The sequence below is a fragment of the Brienomyrus brachyistius genome, chromosome 2 (assembly GCF_023856365.1).
Source record: "Brienomyrus brachyistius isolate T26 chromosome 2, BBRACH_0.4, whole genome shotgun sequence".
NCBI classification, from domain to species: domain Eukaryota; kingdom Metazoa; phylum Chordata; class Actinopteri; order Osteoglossiformes; family Mormyridae; genus Brienomyrus; species Brienomyrus brachyistius.
In genome coordinates this window covers 38,364,353-38,381,956 of record NC_064534.1, presented here as the reverse complement: position 1 = coordinate 38,381,956, position 17,604 = coordinate 38,364,353, and the positions used below count along the sequence as shown (strand labels likewise).

The following is a 17,604-nucleotide window of genomic DNA, read 5'->3' as shown; positions in this document are numbered from 1 at the left end:
GCACACTTCCTTCTCTTTAACTCCTTTTCACTACCGCACAGGTTAATCGCTGCACGTCCCCCGCCGGCAAACATTACTCCTTTGCCTACCTCTTGCAGGCTTCTCTTAACAACCCTCTGTTATCAACTCCGCTAACAGCCACAAAATCTCTGCCGCACGAAGCCCACTGGTAGCTGTTGAATCACATGCTTACCCAAAATGTCGCGCTGTCAGAACACTGGGAGCTACACACACCAACAAGTCCATACTGCAGGCTGCAGCCAGAACTATTTTCTACATTCAAACATCGACGGCCTCTTCTCTCTAAAAATTCACCAGACCGCTTCTACCACCAGCAAAGAAGTTTCCATCCCTAATTCCTCTGTGATTCCCACTAACCTAAACATTAAGCTGGCATTGAAGGGTGTGAATTACCCCGGCCAATCTGTTCTTTTAAATACAGCTTTTAGCAAGTTTTGAAAGGAGAAGAGCAGAACTTGCTATGCCAATAATATCGAGTCTTCTGTGGCGAAGTGGTTTTTGCATAGAAAACAAAGCGGTCAGTTGAAGAGGAATAATATCAGTACTTTGTTTAAAACTGTGTGTAAAAAGCTGTCTCTTTATCATTAACAATAAGTTGTAAAACGTGAATGTGGAGTGACAGTCTTCAAGTTTGTCAGAAGATCGCGCCCTGGTGGAATAAAGGCACGAACAGCTTACAGCACCTAGAATTACCAGGCAGTATTTAGAGTAAAACGGTGTGTAAAGGCTGCCTTTATGAATGAGAGAAAAAATATATATATATAAAATAGTAAAATGGAAGGGGAGTGATAGATTTAAATTAATCGTGAAGTGGAGCGCCCCCTGTATAAAGTAAAAGTGAGAAAAGCTTACAGCACGTGGTATTCACAGGCAGTCTCCCATCCAAGTACTAACCAGACCCTACCCCACTTAGCTTCCGAGATCAGACGAGATCAGGCGTGTTCAGGGTGGTATGGCCGTAAGCAAGAGCTGCTGCCAAAAACAGCCCTTTTGCATTACACGCGTCTATACATGCCAGTTAGTCCCATTGGATCCTACTCCTGGTTTTTTTTTTTTATCTGACTCACACTGCAGCCCCACCATCCAATCGGCAGCGCCGGACCCACACCAAACATTCACCAAACTACTCAGCCGGCAGCCTACCACAATTATTCCATTCTTTCCGCATCCGCACACTTCCTTCTCTTTAAGTCCTTTTCACTACCGCACAGGTTAATCGCCGCACGTCCCCCGCCGGCAAACATTACTCCTTTGCCTACTGCATGTAGGCTTCTCTTAACGACCCTCTGTTATCAACTCCGCTAACAGCCACAAAATCTCCGCCGCACGAAGCCCACTGGTAGCTGCTGAATCACATGCTTCCCCAAAACGTCGCGCTGTCAGAACACTGGGAGCTACACACACCAACAAGTCCATACTGCAGGCTGCAGCCAGAACAATTTTCTACATTCAAACATCGACGGCCTCTTCTCTCTAAAAATTCACCAGACCGCTTCTACCACCAGCAAAGAAGTTTCCATCCCTAATTCCTCTGTGATTCCCACTAACCTAAATATTAAGCTGGCATTGAAGGGTGTGAATTACCCCGGCCAATCTGTTCTTTTAAATACAGCTTTTAGCAAGTTTTGAAAGGAGAAGAGCAGAACTTGCTATGCCAATAATATCGAGTCTTCTGTGGCGAAGTGGTTTTTGCATAGAAAACAAAGCGGTCAGTTGAAGAGGAATAATATCAGTACTTTGTTTAAAACTGTGTGTAAAAAGCTGTCTCTTTATCATTAACAATAAGTTGTAAAACGTGAATGGGGAGTGACAGTCTTCAAGTTGGTGAGAAGATCGCGCCCTGGTGGAATAAAGGCACGAACAGCTTACAGCACCTAGAATTACCAGGAAGTATTTAGAGTAAAACGGCTTCTAAAAGCTGCCTTTATGAATGAGAGAAAAAAAAATATATATATATAAAATAGTAAAATGGAAGGGGAGTGATAGATTTAAATTAATCGTGAAGTGGAGCGCCCCCTGTATAAAGTAAAAGTGAGAAAAGCTTACAGCACCTGGTATTCCCAGGTGGTCTCCCATCCAAGTACTAACCAGACCCTACCCTGCTTGGCTTCCGAGATCAGACGAGATCGGGCGTGTTCAGGGTGGTATGGCCGTAAGCGAGAGATGGTACCAAAAACAGCCCTTTTGCATTACACGCGTCTGTACATGCCAGTTAGTCCCATTGGATCCTACTCCTGGTTTTTTTTTTTTTTTTATCTGACTCACACTGCAGCCCCACCATCCAATCGGCAGCGCCGGACCCACACCAAACATTCACCAAACTACTCAGCCGGCAGCCTACCACAATTATTCCATTCTTTCCGCATCCGCACACTTCCTTCTTGTTAACTCCTTTTCACTACCGCACAGGTTAATCGCCGCACGTCCCCCGCCGGCAAACATTACTCCTTTGCCTACTGCATGTAGGCTTCTTTTAACGACCCTCTGTTATCAACTCCGCTAACAGCCACAAAATCTCCGCCGCACGAAGCCCACTGGTAGCTGCTGAATCACATGCTTCCCCAAAACGTCGCGCTGTCAGAACACTGGGAGCTACACAGACCAACAAGTCCATACTGCAGGCTGCAGCCAGAACAATTTTCTACATTCAAACATCGACGGCCTCTTCTCTCTAAAAATTCACCAGCCCGCTTCTACCACCAGCAAAGAAGTTTCCATCCCTAATTCCTCTGTGATTCCCACTAACCTAAACATTAAGCTGGCATTGAAGGGTGTGAATTACCCCGGCCAATCTGTTCTTTTAAATACAGCTTTTAGCAAGTTTTGAAAGGAGAAGAGCAGAACTTGCTATGCCAATAATATCGAGTCTTCTGTGGCGAAGTGGTTTTTGCATAGAAAACAAAGCGGTCAGTTGAAGAGGAATAATATCAGTACTTTGTTTAAAACTGTGTGTAAAAAGCTGTCTCTTTATCATTAACAATAAGTTGTAAAACGTGAATGGGGAGTGACAGTCTTCAAGTTTGTGAGAAGATCGCGCCCTGGTGGAATAAAGGCACGAACAGCTTACAGCACCTAGAATTACCAGGAAGTATTTAGAGTAAAACGGTTTCTAAAAGCTGCCTTTATGAATGAGAGAAAAAAAAATATATATATATAAAATAGTAAAATGGAAGGGGAGTGATAGATTTAAATTAATCGTGAAGTGGAGCGCCCCCTGTATAAAGTAAAAGTGAGAAAAGCTTACAGCACCTGGTATTCCCAGGTGGTCTCCCATCCAAGTACTAACCAGACCCTACCCTGCTTGGCTTCCGAGATCGGATGAGATCAGGTGTGTTCAGGGTGGTATGGCCATAAGCGAGAGACGCGACCAAAAACAGCCCTTTTGCATTACACGCGTCTATACATGCCAGTTAGTCCCATTGGATCCTACTCCTGGTTTTTTTTTTTTTTTTATCTGACTCACACTGCAGCCCCACCATCCAATCGGCAGCGCCGGACCCACACCAAACATTCACCAAACTACTCAGCCGGCAGCCTACCACAATTATTCCATTCTTTCCGCATCCGCACACTTCCTTCTTGTTAACTCCTTTTCACTACCGCACAGGTTAATCGCCGCACGTCCCCCGCCGGCAAACATTACTCCTTTGCCTACTGCATGTAGGCTTCTCTTAACGACCCTCTGTTATCAACTCCGCTAACAGCCACAAAATCTCCGCCGCACGAAGCCCACTGGTAGCTGCTGAATCACATGCTTCCCCAAAACGTCGCGCTGTCAGAACACTGGGAGCTACACACACCAACAAGTCCATACTGCAGGCTGCAGCCAGAACTATTTTCTACATTCAAACATCGACGGCCTCTTCTCTCTAAAAATTCACCAGACCGCTTCTACCACCAGCAAAGAAGTTTCCATCCCTAATTCCTCTGTGATTCCCACTAACCTAAACATTAAGCTGGCATTGAAGGGTGTGAATTACCCCGGCCAATCTGTTCTTTTAAATACAGCTTTTAGCAAGTTTTGAAAGGAGAAGAGCAGAACTTGCTATGCCAATAATATCGAGTCTTCTGTGGCGAAGTGGTTTTTGCATAGAAAACAAAGCGGTCAGTTGAAGAGGAATAATATCAGTACTTTGTTTAAAACTGTGTGTAAAAAGCTGTCTCTTTATCATTAACAATAAGTTGTAAAACGTGAATGGGGAGTGACAGTCTTCAAGTTTGTGAGAAGATCGCGCCCTGGTGGAATAAAGGCACGAACAGCTTACAGCACCTAGAATTACCAGGAAGTATTTAGAGTAAAACGGTTTCTAAAAGCTGCCTTTATGAATGAGAGAAAAATATATATATATATATATATATAAAATAGTAAAATGGAAGGGGAGTGATAGATTTAAATTAATCGTGAAGTGGAGCACCCCCTGTATGAAGTAAAAGTGAGAATAGCTTACAGCACCTGGTATTCCCAGGTGGTCTCCCATCGAAGTACTAACCAGACCCTACCCTGCTTAACTTCCAAGATCAGATGAGATCGGGCGTGTTCAGGGTGGTATGGCCATAAGCGAGAGATGCTACCAAAAACAGCCCTTTTGCATTACACGCGTCTATACATGCCAGTTAGTCCCATTGGATCCTACTCCTGGTTTTTTTTTTTTTTATCTGACTCACACTGCAGCCCCACCATCCAATCGGCAGCGCCGGACCCACACCAAACATTCACCAAACTACTCAGCCGGCAGCCTACCACAATTATTCCATTCTTTCCGCATCCGCACACTTCCTTCTTTTTAACTCCTTTTCACTACCGCACAGGTTAATCGCCGCACGTCCCCCGCCGGCAAACATTACTCCTTTGCCTACTGCATGTAGGCTTCTCTTAACGACCCTCTGTTATCAACTCCGCTAACAGCCACAAAATCTCCGCCGCACGAAGCCCACTGGTAGCTGCTGAATCACATGCTTCCCCAAAACGTCACACTGTCAGAACACTGGGAGCTACACACACCAACAAGTCCATACTGCAGGCTGCAGCCAGAACAATTTTCTACATTCAAACATCGACGGCCTCTTCTCTCTAAAAATTCACCAGACCGCTTCTACCACCAGCAAAGAAGTTTCCATCCCTAATTCCTCTGTGATTCCCACTAACCTAAATATTAAGCTGGCATTGAAGGGTGTGAATTACCCCGGCCAATCTGTTCTTTTAAATACAGCTTTTAGCAAGTTTTGAAAGGAGAAGAGCAGAACTTGCTATGCCAATAATATCGAGTCTTCTGTGGCGAAGTGGTTTTTGCATAGAAAACAAAGCGGTCAGTTGAAGAGGAATAATATCAGTACTTTGTTTAAAACTGTGTGTAAAAAGCTGTCTCTTTATCATTAACAATAAGTTGTAAAACGTGAATGGGGAGTGACAGTCTTCAAGTTGGTGAGAAGATCGCGTCCTGGTGGAATAAAGGCACGAACAGCTTACAGCACCTAGAATTACCAGGAAGTATTTAGAGTAAAACGGTTTCTAAAAGCTGCCTTTATGAATGAGAGAAAAAAATATATATATATATAAAATAGTAAAATGGAAGGGGAGTGATAGATTTAAATTAATCGTGAAGTGGAGCGCCCCCTGTATAAAGTAAAAGTGAGAAAAGCTTACAGCACCTGGTATTCCCAGGTGGTCTCCCATCCAAGTACTAACCAGACCCTACCCTGCTTGGCTTCCGAGATCGGATGAGATCAGGTGTGTTCAGGGTGGTATGGCCATAAGCGAGAGACGCGACCAAAAACAGCCCTTTTGCATTACACGCGTCTATACATGCCAGTTAGTCCCATTGGATCCTACTCCTGGTTTTTTTTTTTTTTTATCTGACTCACACTGCAGCCCCACCATCCAATCGGCAGCGCCGGACCCACACCAAACATTCACCAAACTACTCAGCCGGCAGCCTACCACAATTATTCCATTCTTTCCGCATCCGCACACTTCCTTCTTGTTAACTCCTTTTCACTACCGCACAGGTTAATCGCCGCACGTCCCCCGCCGGCAAACATTACTCCTTTGCCTACTGCATGTAGGCTTCTCTTAACGACCCTCTGTTATCAACTCCGCTAACAGCCACAAAATCTCCGCCGCACGAAGCCCACTGGTAGCTGCTGAATCACATGCTTCCCCAAAACGTCGCGCTGTCAGAACACTGGGAGCTACACACACCAACAAGTCCATACTGCAGGCTGCAGCCAGAACTATTTTCTACATTCAAACATCGACGGCCTCTTCTCTCTAAAAATTCACCAGACCGCTTCTACCACCAGCAAAGAAGTTTCCATCCCTAATTCCTCTGTGATTCCCACTAACCTAAATATTAAGCTGGCATTGAAGGGTGTGAATTACCCCGGCCAATCTGTTCTTTTAAATACAGCTTTTAGCAAGTTTTGAAAGGAGAAGAGCAGAACTTGCTATGCTAATAATATCGAGTCTTCTGTGGCGAAGTGGTTTTTGCATAGAAAACAAAGCGGTCAGTTGAAGAGGAATAATATCAGTACTTTCTTTAAAACTGTGTGTAAAAAGCTGTCTCTTTATCATTAACAATAAGTTGTAAAACGTGAATGGGGAGTGACAGTCTTCAAGTTTGTGAGAAGATCGCGCCCTGGTGGAATAAAGGCACGAACAGCTTACAGCACCTAGAATTACCAGGAAGTATTTAAAGTAAAATGGTGTGTAAAAGCTGCCTTTATGAATGAGAGAAAAATATATATATATATAAAATAGTCAAATGGAAGGGGAGTGATAGATTTAAATTAATTGTGAAGTGGAGCGCCCCCTGTATAAAGTAAAAGTGAGAAAAGCTTACAGCACCTGGAATTCCCAGGAGGTCTCCCATCCAAGTTCTAACCAGACCCTACCCTGCTTGGCTTCCGAGATCGGATGAGATCGGGCGTGTTCAGGGTGGTATGGCCATAAGCGAGAGACGTGACCAAAAACAGCCCTTTTGCATTACACGCGTCTATACATGCCAGTTAGTCCCATTGGATCATACTCCTGGTTTTTTTTTTTTTTTTATCTGACTCACACTGCAGCACCACCATCCAATCGGCAGCGCCGGACCCACACCAAACATTCACCAAACTACTCAGCCGGCAGCCTACCACAATTATTCCATTCTTTCCGCATCCGCACACTTCCTTCTTTTTAACTCCTTTTCACTACCGCACAGGATAATCGCCGCACGTCCCCCGCCGGCAAACATTACTCCTTTGCCTACTGCATGCAGGCTTCTCTTAACGACCCTCTGTTATCAACTCCGCTAACAGCCACAAAATCTCTGCCGCACGAAGCCCACTGGTAGCTGCTGAATCACATGCTTCCCCAAAACGTCGCGCTGTCAGAACACTGGGGGCTACACACACCAACAAGTCCATACTGCAGGCTGCAGCCAGAACTATTTTCTACATTCAAACATCGACGGCCTCTTCTCTCTAAAAATTCACCAGACCGCTTCTACCACCAGCAAAGAAGTTTCCATCCCTAATTCCTCTGTGATTCCCACTAACCTAAACATTAAGCTGGCATTGAAGGGTGTGAATTACCCCAGCCAATCTGTTCTTTTAAATACAGCTTTTAGCAAGTTTTGAAAGGAGAAGAGCAGAACTTGCTATGCCAATAATATCGAGTCTTCTGTGGTGAAGTGGTTTTTGCATAGAAAACAAAGCGGTCAGTTGAAGAGGAATAATATCAGTACTTTGTTTAAAACTGTGTGTAAAAAGCTGTCTCTTTATCATTAACAATAAGTTGTAAAACGTGAATGGGGAGTGACAGTCTTAAAGTTTGTGAGAAGATCGCGCCCTGGTGGAATAAAGGCACGAACAGCTTACAGCACCTAGAATTACCAGGAAGTATTTAAAGTAAAATGGTGTGTAAAAGCTGCCTTTATGAATGAGAGAAAAATATATATATATATAAAATAGTCAAATGGAAGGGGAGTGATAGATTTAAATTAATTGTGAAGTGGAGCGCCCCCTGTATAAAGTAAAAGTGAGAAAAGCTTACAGCACCTGGAATTCCCAGGAGGTCTCCCATCCAAGTACTAACCAGACCCTACCCTGCTTGGCTTCCGAGATCGGATGAGATCGGGCGTGTTCAGGGTGGTATGGCCATAAGCGAGAGACGTGACCAAAAACAGCCCTTTTGCATTACACGCGTCTATACATGCCAGTTAGTCCCATTGGATCATACTCCTGGTTTTTTTTTTTTTTTTATCTGACTCACACTGCAGCACCACCATCCAATCGGCAGCGCCGGACCCACACCAAACATTCACCAAACTACTCAGCCGGCAGCCTACCACAATTATTCCATTCTTTCCGCATCCGCACACTTCCTTCTTTTTAACTCCTTTTCACTACCGCACAGGATAATCGCCGCACGTCCCCCGCCGGCAAACATTACTCCTTTGCCTACTGCATGCAGGCTTCTCTTAACGACCCTCTGTTATCAACTCCGCTAACAGCCACAAAATCTCTGCCGCACGAAGCCCACTGGTAGCTGCTGAATCACATGCTTCCCCAAAACGTCGCGCTGTCAGAACACTGGGAGCTACACACACCAACAAGTCCATACTGCAGGCTGCAGCCAGAACTATTTTCTACATTCAAACATCGACGGCCTCTTCTCTCTAAAAATTCACCAGACCGCTTCTACCACCAGCAAAGAAGTTTCCATCCCTAATTCCTCTGTGATTCCCACTAACCTAAACATTAAGCTGGCATTGAAGGGTGTGAATTACCCCAGCCAATCTGTTCTTTTAAATACAGCTTTTAGCAAGTTTTGAAAGGAGAAGAGCAGAACTTGCTATGCCAATAATATCGAGTCTTCTGTGGTGAAGTGGTTTTTGCATAGAAAACAAAGCGGTCAGTTGAAGAGGAATAATATCAGTACTTTGTTTAAAACTGTGTGTAAAAAGCTGTCTCTTTATCATTAACAATAAGTTGTAAAACGTGAATGGGGAGTGACAGTCTTCAAGTTTGTGAGAAGATCGCGCCCTGGTGGAATAAAGGCACGAACAGCTTACAGCACCTAGAATTACCAGGAAGTATTTAAAGTAAAATGGTGTGTAAAAGCTGCCTTTATGAATGAGAGAAAAATATATATATATATAAAATAGTAAAATGGAAGGGGAGTGATAGATTTAAATTAATCGTGAAGTGGAGCGCCCCCTGTATAAAGTAAAAGTGAGAAAAGCTTACAGCACCTGGTATTCCCAGGAGGTCTCCCATCCAAGTACTAACCAGACCCTACCCTGCTTGGCTTCCGAGATCGGATGAGATCGGGCGTGTTCAGGGTGGTATGGCCATAAGCGAGAGATGCGACCAAAAACAGCCCTTTTGCATTACACACGTCTATACATGCCAGTTAGTCCCATTGGATCCTACTCCTGGTTTTTTTTTTTTTTTATCTGACTCACACTGCAGCACCACCATCCAATCGGCAGCGCCGGACCCACACCAAACATTCACCAAACTACTCAGCCGGCAGCCTACCACAATTATTCCATTCTTTCCGCATCCGCACACTTCCTTCTTTTTAACTCCTTTTCACTACCGCACAGGTTAATCGCCGCACGTCCCCCGCCGGCAAACATTACTCCTTTGCCTACTGCATGCAGGCTTCTCTTAACGACCCTCTGTTATCAACTCCGCTAACAGCCACAAAATCTCCGCCGCACGAAGCCCACTGGTAGCTGCTGAATCACATGCTTCCCCAAAACGTCGCGCTGTCAGAACACTGGGAGCTACACACACCAACAAGTCCATACTGCAGGCTGCAGCCAGAACTATTTTCTACATTCAAACATCGACGGCCTCTTCTCTCTAAAAATTCACCAGACCGCTTCTACCACCAGCAAAGAAGTTTCCATCCCTAATTCCTCTGTGATTCCCACTAACCTAAACATTAAGCTGGCATTGAAGGGTGTGAATTACCCCGGCCAATCTGTTCTTTTAAATACAGCTTTTAGCAAGTTTTGAAAGGAGAAGAGCAGAACTTGCTATGCCAATAATATCGAGTCTTCTGTGGCGAAGTGGTTTTTGCATAGAAAACAAAGCGGTCAGTTGAAGAGGAATAATATCAGTACTTTGTTTAAAACTGTGAGTAAAAAGCTGTCTCTTTATCATTAACAATAAGTTGTAAAACGTGAATGGGGAGTGACAGTCTTCAAGTTTGTGAGAAGATCGCGCCCTGGAGAAATAAAGGCACGAACAGCTTACAGCACCTAGAATTACCAGGAAGTATTTAAAGTAAAATGGTGTGTAAAAGCTGCCTTTATGAATGAGAGAAAAATATATATATATATAAAATAGTAAAATGGAAGGGGAGTGATAGATTTAAATTAATCGTGAAGTGGAGCGCCCCCTGTATAAAGTAAAAGTGAGAAAAGCTTACAGCACCTGGTATTCCCAGGAGGTCTCCCATCCAAGTACTAACCAGACCCTACCCTGCTTGGCTTCCGAGATCAGATGAGATCGGGCGTGTTCAGGGTGGTATGGCCATAAGCGAAAGACGCTACCAAAAACAGCCCTTTTGCATTACATGCGTCTATACATGCCAGTTAGTCCCATTGGATCATACTCCTGTTTTTTTTATTTTTTTTATCTGACTCACACTGCAGCACCACCATCCAATCGGCAGCGCCGGACCCACACCAAACATTCACCAAACTACTCAGCCGGCAGCCTACCACAATTATTCCATTCTTTCCGCATCCGCACACTTCCTTCTTTTTAACTCCTTTTCACTACCGCACAGGTTAATCGCCGCACGTCCCCCGCCGGCAAACATTACTCCTTTGCCTGCTGCATGCAGGCTTCTCTTAACGACCCTCTGTTATCAACTCCGCTAACAGCCACAAAATCTCCGCCGCACGAAGCCCACTGGTAGCTGCTGAATCACATGCTTCCCCAAAACGTCGCGCTGTCAGAACACTGGGAGCTACACACACCAACAAGTCCATACTGCAGGCTGCAGCCAGAACTATTTTCTACATTCAAACATCGACGGCCTCTTCTCTCTAAAAATTCACCAGACCGCTTCTACCACCAGCAAAGAAGTTTCCATCCCTAATTCCTCTGTGATTCCCACTAACCTAAACATTAAGCTGGCATTGAAGGGTGTGAATTACCCCGGCCAATCTGTTCTTTTAAATACAGCTTTTAGCAAGTTTTGAAAGGTGAAGAGCAGAACTTGCTATGCCAATAATATCGAGTCTTCTGTGGCGAAGTGGTTTTTGCATAGAAAACAAAGCGGTCAGTTGAAGAGGAATAATATCAGTACTTTCTTTAAAACTGTGTGTAAAATGCTGTCTCTTTATCATTAACAATAAGTTGTAAAACGTGAATGGGGAGTGACAGTCTTCAAGTTTGTGAGAAGATCGCGCCCTGGTGGAATAAAGGCACGAACAGCTTACAGCACCTAGAATTACCAGGAAGTATTTGGAGTAAAACGGTGTGTAAAAGCTGCCTTTATGAATGAGAGAAATATATATATATATATATAAAATAGTAAAATGGAAGGGGAGTGATAGATTTAAATTAATCGTGAAGTGGAGCGCCCCCTGTATAAAGTAAAAGTGAGAAAAGCTTACAGCACCTGGTATTCCCAGGAGGTCTCCCATCCAAGTACTAACCAGACCCTACCCTGCTTGGCTTCCGAGATCGGATCAGATCGGGCGTGTTCAGGGTGGTATGGCCATAAGCGAGAGATGCGACCAAAAACAGCCCTTTTGCATTACACACGTCTATACATGCCAGTTAGTCCCATTGGATCCTACTCCTGGTTTTTTTTTTTTTTATCTGACTCACACTGCAGCACCACCATCCAATCGGCAGCGCCGGACCCACACCAAACATTCACCAAACTACTCAGCCGGCAGCCTACCACAATTATTCCATTCTTTCCGCATCCGCACACTTCCTTCTTTTTAACTCCTTTTCACTACTGCACAGGTTAATCGCTGCACGTCCCCCGCCGGCAAGCATTACTCCTTTGCCTACTGCATGCAGGCTTCTCTTAACGACCCTCTGTTATCAACTCCGCTAACAGCCACAAAATCTCCGCCGCACGAAGGCCACTGGTAGCTGCTGAATCACATGCTTCCCCAAAACGTCGCACTGTCAGAACACTGGGAGCTACACACACCAACAAGTCCATACTTCAGGCTGCAGCCAGAACTATTTTCTACATTCAAACATCGACGGCCTCTTCTCTCTAAAAATTCACCAGACCGCTTCTACCACCAGCAAAGAAGTTTCCATCCCTAATTCCTCTGTGATTCCCACTAACCTAAACATTAAGCTGGCATTGAAGGGTGTGAATTACCCCGGCCAATCTGTTCTTTTAAATACAGCTTTTAGCAAGTTTTGAAAGGAGAAGAGCAGAACTTGCTATGCCAATAATATCGAGTCTTCTGTGGCGAAGTGGTTTTTGCATAGAAAACAAAGCGGTCAGTTGAAGAGGAATAATATCAGTACTTTGTTTAAAACTGTGTGTAAAAAGCTGTCTCTTTATCATTAACAATAAGTTGTAAAACGTGAATGGGGAGTGACAGTCTTCAAGTTTGTGAGAAGATCGCGCCCTGGTGGAATAAAGGCACAAACAGCTTACAGCACCTAGAATTACCAGGAAGTATTTAAAGTAAAATGGTGTGTAAAAGCTGCCTTTATGAATGAGAGAAAAAAAAAAAAAAAATATATATATATATATATATATATATATATATATATAAAATAGTAAAATGGAAGGGGAGTGATAGATTTAAATTAATCGTGAAGTGGAGCGCCCCCTGTATAAAGTAAAAGTGAGAAAAGCTTACAGCACCTGGTATTCCCAGGAGGTCTCCCATCCAAGTACTAACCAGACCCTACCCTGCTTGGCTTCCGAGATCGGATGAGATCGGGCGTGTTCAGGGTGGTATGGCCATAAGCAAGAGACGTGACCAAAAACAGCCCTTTTGCATTACACGCGTCTATACATGCCAGTTAGTCCCATTGGATCATACTCCTGGTTTTTTTTTTTTTTTTTTCTGACTCACACTGCAGCACCACCATCCAATCGGCAGCGCCGGACCCACACCAAACATTCACCAAACTACTCAGCCGGCAGCCTACCACAATTATTCCATTCTTTCCGCATCCGCACACTTCCTTCTTTTTAACTCCTTTTCAGTACCGCACAGGTTAATCGCCGCACGTCCCCCGCCGGCAAACATTACTCCTTTGCCTACTGCATGCAGGCTTCTATTAACGACCCTCTGTTATCAACTCCGCTAACAGCCACAAAATCTCCGCCGCACGAAGCCCACTGGTAGCTGCTGAATCACATGCTTCCCCAAAACGTCGCGCTGTCAGAACACTGGGAGCTACACACACCAACAAGTCCATACTGCAGGCTGCAGCCAGAACAATTTTCTACATTCAAACATCGACGGCCTCTTCTCTCTAAAAATTCACCAGACCGCTTCTACCACCAGCAAAGAAGTTTCCATCCCTAATTCCTCTGTGATTCCCACTAACCTAAACATTAAGCTGGCATTGAAGGGTGTGAATTACCCCGGCCAATCTGTTCTTTTAAATACAGCTTTTAGCAAGTTTTGAAAGGAGAAGAGCAGAACTTGCTATGCCAATAATATCGAGTCTTCTGTGGCGAAGTGGTTTTTGCATAGAAAACAAAGCGGTCAGTTGAAGAGGAATAATATCAGTACTTTGTTTAAAACTGTGTGTAAAAAGCTGTCTCTTTATCATTAACAATAAGTTGTAAAACGTGAATGGGGAGTGACAGTCTTCAAGTTTGTGAGAAGATCGCGCCCTGGTGGAATAAAGGCACAAACAGCTTACAGCACCTAGAATTACCAGGAAGTATTTAAAGTAAAATGGTGTGTAAAAGCTGCCTTTATGAATGAGAGAAAAAAAAATAAAATATATATATATATATATATATATATATATATAAAATAGTAAAATGGAAGGGGAGTGATAGATTTAAATTAATCGTGAAGTGGAGCGCCCCCTGTATAAAGTAAAAGTGAGAAAAGCTTACAGCACCTGGTATTCCCAGGAGGTCTCCCATCCAAGTACTAACCAGACCCTACCCTGCTTGGCTTCCGAGATCGGATGAGATCGGGCGTGTTCAGGGTGGTATGGCCATAAGCAAGAGACGTGACCAAAAACAGCCCTTTTGCATTACACGCGTCTATACATGCCAGTTAGTCCCATTGGATCATACTCCTGGTTTTTTTTTTTTTTTTTTCTGACTCACACTGCAGCACCACCATCCAATCGGCAGCGCCGGACCCACACCAAACATTCACCAAACTACTCAGCCGGCAGCCTACCACAATTATTCCATTCTTTCCGCATCCGCACACTTCCTTCTTTTTAACTCCTTTTCAGTACCGCACAGGTTAATCGCCGCACGTCCCCCGCCGGCAAACATTACTCCTTTGCCTACTGCATGCAGGCTTCTATTAACGACCCTCTGTTATCAACTCCGCTAACATCCACAAAATCTCCGCCGCAGGAAGCCCACTGGTAGCTGCTGAATCACATGCTTCCCCAAAACGTCGCGCTGTCAGAACACTGGGAGCTACACACACCAACAAGTCCATACTGCAGGCTGCAGCCAGAACAATTTTCTACATTCAAACATCGACGGCCTCTTCTCTCTAAAAATTCACCAGACCGCTTCTACCACCAGCAAAGAAGTTTCCATCCCTAATTCCTCTGTGATTCCCACTAACCTAAACATTAAGCTGGCATTGAAGGGTGTGAATTACCCCGGCCAATCTGTTCTTTTAAATACAGCTTTTAGCAAGTTTTGAAAGGAGAAGAGCAGAACTTGCTATGCCAATAATATCGAGTCTTCTGTGGCGAAGTGGTTTTTGCATAGAAAACAAAGCGGTCAGTTGAAGAGGAATAATATCAGTACTTTGTTTAAAACTGTGTGTAAAAAGCTGTCTCTTTATCATTAACAATAAGTTGTAAAACGTGAATGGGGAGTGACAGTCTTCAAGTTTGTGAGAATATCGCGCCCTGGTGGAATAAAGGCACGAACAGCTTACAGCACCTAGAATTACCAGGAAGTATTTAGAGTAAAACGGTTTCTAAAAGCTGGCTTTATGAAAGAGAGATAAAATATATATATATATATATATATAAAATAGTAAAATGGAAGGGGAGTGCTAGATTTCAATTAATCGTGAAGTGGAGCGCCCCCTGTATAAAGTAAAAGCGAGAAAAGCTTACAGCACCTGGTATTCCCAGAAGGTCTCCCATCCAAGTACTAACCAGACCCTACCCTGCTTAGCTTCCAAGATCAGACGAGATCGGGCGTGTTCAGGGTGGTACGGCCGTGAGCGAGAGATGCAACCAAAAACAGCCCTTTTGCATTACACGCGTCTATACATGCCAGTTAGTCCCATTGGATCCTACTCCTGGTTTTTTTTGTTTTTTATCTGACTCACACTGCAGCACCACCATCCAATCGGCAGCGCCGGACCCACACCAAACATTCACCAAACTACTCAGCTGGCAGCCTACCACAATTATTCCATTCTTTCCGCATCCGCACACTTCCTTCTCTTTAAGTCCATTTCACTACCTCACAGGTTAATCGCCGCACGTCCCCCGCCGGCAAACATTACTCATTTGCCTACCGCATGCAGGCTTCTCTTAACGACCCTCTGTAATCAACTCCGCTAACAGCCACAAAATCTCCGCCGCACGAAGCCCACTGGTAGCTGCTGAATCACATGCTTCCCCAAAACGTCGCTCTGTCAGAACACTGGGAGCTACACACACCAACAAGTCCATACTGCAGGCTGCAGCCAGAACAATTTTCTACATTCAAACATCGACGGCCTCTTCTCTCTAAAAATTCACCAGACCGCTTCTACCACCAGCAAAGAAGTTTCCATCCCTAATTCCTCTGTGATTCCCACTAACCTAAACATTAAGCTGGCATTGAAGGGTGTGAATTACCCCGGCCAATCTGTTCTTTTAAATACAGCTTTTAGCAAGTTTTGAAAGGAGAAGAGCAGAACTTGCTATGCCAATAATATCGAGTCTTCTGTGGCGAAGTGGTTTTTGCATAGAAAACAAAGCGGTCAGTTGAAGAGGAATAATATCAGTACTTTGTTTAAAACTGTGTGTAAAAAGCTGTCTCTTTATTATTAACAATAAGTTGTAAAACGTGAATGGGGAGTGACAGTCTTCAAGTTTGTGAGAAGATCGCGCCCTGGTGGAATAAAGGCACGAACAGCTAACAGCACCTAGAATTACCAGGAAGTATTTAGAGTAAAACGGTTTCTAAAAGCTGCCTTTATGAATGAGAGAAAAAAAAAATATATATATATAAAATAGTAAAATGGAAGGGGAGTGATAGATTTAAATTAATCGTGAAGTGGAGCGCCCCCTGTATAAAGTAAAAGTGAGAAAAGCTTACAGCACCTGGTATTCCCAGGAGGTCTCCCATCCAAGTACTAACCAGACCCTACCCTGCTTGGCTTCCGAGATCAGACGAGATCGGGCGTGTTCAGGGTGGTATGGTCGTAAGCGAGAGATGCTACCAAAAACAGCCCTTTTGCATTACACGCGTCTATACATGCCAGTTAGTCCCATTGGATCCTACTCCTGGTTTTTTTTTTTTTATCTGACTCACACTGCAGCCCCACCATCCAATCGGCAGCGCCGGACCCACACCAAACATTCACCAAACTACTCAGCCGGCAGCCTACCACAATTATTCCATTCTTTCCGCATCCGAACACTTCCTTCTTTTTAACTCCTTTTCACTACCGCACAGGTTAATCGCCGCATGTCCCCCGCCGGCAAACATTACTCCTTTGCCTACTGCATGCAGGCTTCTCTTAACGACCCTCTGTTATCAATTCCGCTAACAGCCACAAAATCTCCGCCGCACGAAGCCCACTGGTAGCTGCTGAATCACATGCTTCCCCAAAACGTCGCGCTGTCAGAACACTGGGAGCTACACACACCAACAAGTCCATACTGCAGGCTGCAGCCAGAACAATTTTCTACATTCAAACATCGACGGCCTCTTCTCTCTAAAAATTCACCAGACCGCTTCTACCACCAGCAAAGAAGTTTCCATCCCTAATTCCTCTGTGATTCCCACTAACCTAAACATTAAGCTGGCATTGAAGGGTGTGAATTACCCCGGCAATCTGTTCTTTTAAATACAGCTTTTAGTAAGTTTTGAAAGGAGAAGAGCAGAACTTGCTATGCCAATAATATCGAGTCTTCTGTGGCGAAGTGGTTTTTGCATAGAAAACAAAGCGGTCAGTTGAAGAGGAATAATATCAGTACTTTGTTTAAAACTGTGTGTAAAAAGCTGTCTCTTTATCATTAACAATAAGTTGTAAAACGTGAATGGGGAGTGACAGTCTTCAAGTTTGTGAGAAGATCGCGCCCTGGTGGAATAAAGGCACGAACAGCTTACAGCACCTAGAATTACCAGGAAGTATTTAGAGTAAAACGGTTTCTAAAAGCTGCCTTTATGAATGAGAGAAAAAAATATATATATATAAA

The 17,604-nt window shown here is 44.2% G+C and overlaps 13 non-coding genes and 1 pseudogene across 13 annotated transcripts; all 14 read right to left on the bottom strand.

Annotated features, from left to right (window-relative positions):
* Positions 1-866: 866 nt before the first annotated feature.
* Positions 867-985, bottom strand: LOC125731369 (5S ribosomal RNA; annotated as a pseudogene).
* A 1,075-nt stretch (positions 986-2,060) lies between these two features.
* On the bottom strand, positions 2,061-2,179 carry LOC125732977 (5S ribosomal RNA). The gene has a single exon (XR_007392337.1). It is a non-coding gene; the product is annotated as a 5S ribosomal RNA (ribosomal RNA).
* A 1,079-nt stretch (positions 2,180-3,258) lies between these two features.
* LOC125733284 (5S ribosomal RNA) lies at positions 3,259-3,377 on the bottom strand. The gene has a single exon (XR_007392633.1). It is a non-coding gene; the product is annotated as a 5S ribosomal RNA (ribosomal RNA).
* Positions 3,378-4,462: 1,085 nt separating this feature from the next.
* Positions 4,463-4,581, bottom strand: LOC125733502 (5S ribosomal RNA). The gene has a single exon (XR_007392846.1). It is a non-coding gene; the product is annotated as a 5S ribosomal RNA (ribosomal RNA).
* A 1,077-nt stretch (positions 4,582-5,658) lies between these two features.
* Positions 5,659-5,777, bottom strand: LOC125733283 (5S ribosomal RNA). Its single transcript, XR_007392632.1, has one exon. It is a non-coding gene; the product is annotated as a 5S ribosomal RNA (ribosomal RNA).
* Positions 5,778-6,853: 1,076 nt separating this feature from the next.
* On the bottom strand, positions 6,854-6,972 carry LOC125735896 (5S ribosomal RNA). Its single transcript, XR_007395180.1, has one exon. It is a non-coding gene; the product is annotated as a 5S ribosomal RNA (ribosomal RNA).
* A 1,077-nt stretch (positions 6,973-8,049) lies between these two features.
* On the bottom strand, positions 8,050-8,168 carry LOC125732823 (5S ribosomal RNA). The gene has a single exon (XR_007392189.1). It is a non-coding gene; the product is annotated as a 5S ribosomal RNA (ribosomal RNA).
* A 1,077-nt stretch (positions 8,169-9,245) lies between these two features.
* Positions 9,246-9,364, bottom strand: LOC125732606 (5S ribosomal RNA). Its single transcript, XR_007391981.1, has one exon. It is a non-coding gene; the product is annotated as a 5S ribosomal RNA (ribosomal RNA).
* Positions 9,365-10,440: 1,076 nt separating this feature from the next.
* LOC125733027 (5S ribosomal RNA) lies at positions 10,441-10,559 on the bottom strand. Its single transcript, XR_007392385.1, has one exon. It is a non-coding gene; the product is annotated as a 5S ribosomal RNA (ribosomal RNA).
* A 1,079-nt stretch (positions 10,560-11,638) lies between these two features.
* On the bottom strand, positions 11,639-11,757 carry LOC125734836 (5S ribosomal RNA). The gene has a single exon (XR_007394139.1). It is a non-coding gene; the product is annotated as a 5S ribosomal RNA (ribosomal RNA).
* A 1,108-nt stretch (positions 11,758-12,865) lies between these two features.
* LOC125732605 (5S ribosomal RNA) lies at positions 12,866-12,984 on the bottom strand. The gene has a single exon (XR_007391980.1). It is a non-coding gene; the product is annotated as a 5S ribosomal RNA (ribosomal RNA).
* Positions 12,985-14,088: 1,104 nt separating this feature from the next.
* On the bottom strand, positions 14,089-14,207 carry LOC125732604 (5S ribosomal RNA). The gene has a single exon (XR_007391979.1). It is a non-coding gene; the product is annotated as a 5S ribosomal RNA (ribosomal RNA).
* Positions 14,208-15,293: 1,086 nt separating this feature from the next.
* On the bottom strand, positions 15,294-15,412 carry LOC125736572 (5S ribosomal RNA). The gene has a single exon (XR_007395849.1). It is a non-coding gene; the product is annotated as a 5S ribosomal RNA (ribosomal RNA).
* Positions 15,413-16,491: 1,079 nt separating this feature from the next.
* LOC125734350 (5S ribosomal RNA) lies at positions 16,492-16,610 on the bottom strand. Its single transcript, XR_007393666.1, has one exon. It is a non-coding gene; the product is annotated as a 5S ribosomal RNA (ribosomal RNA).
* Between the last annotated feature and the right edge of the window lie 994 nt (positions 16,611-17,604).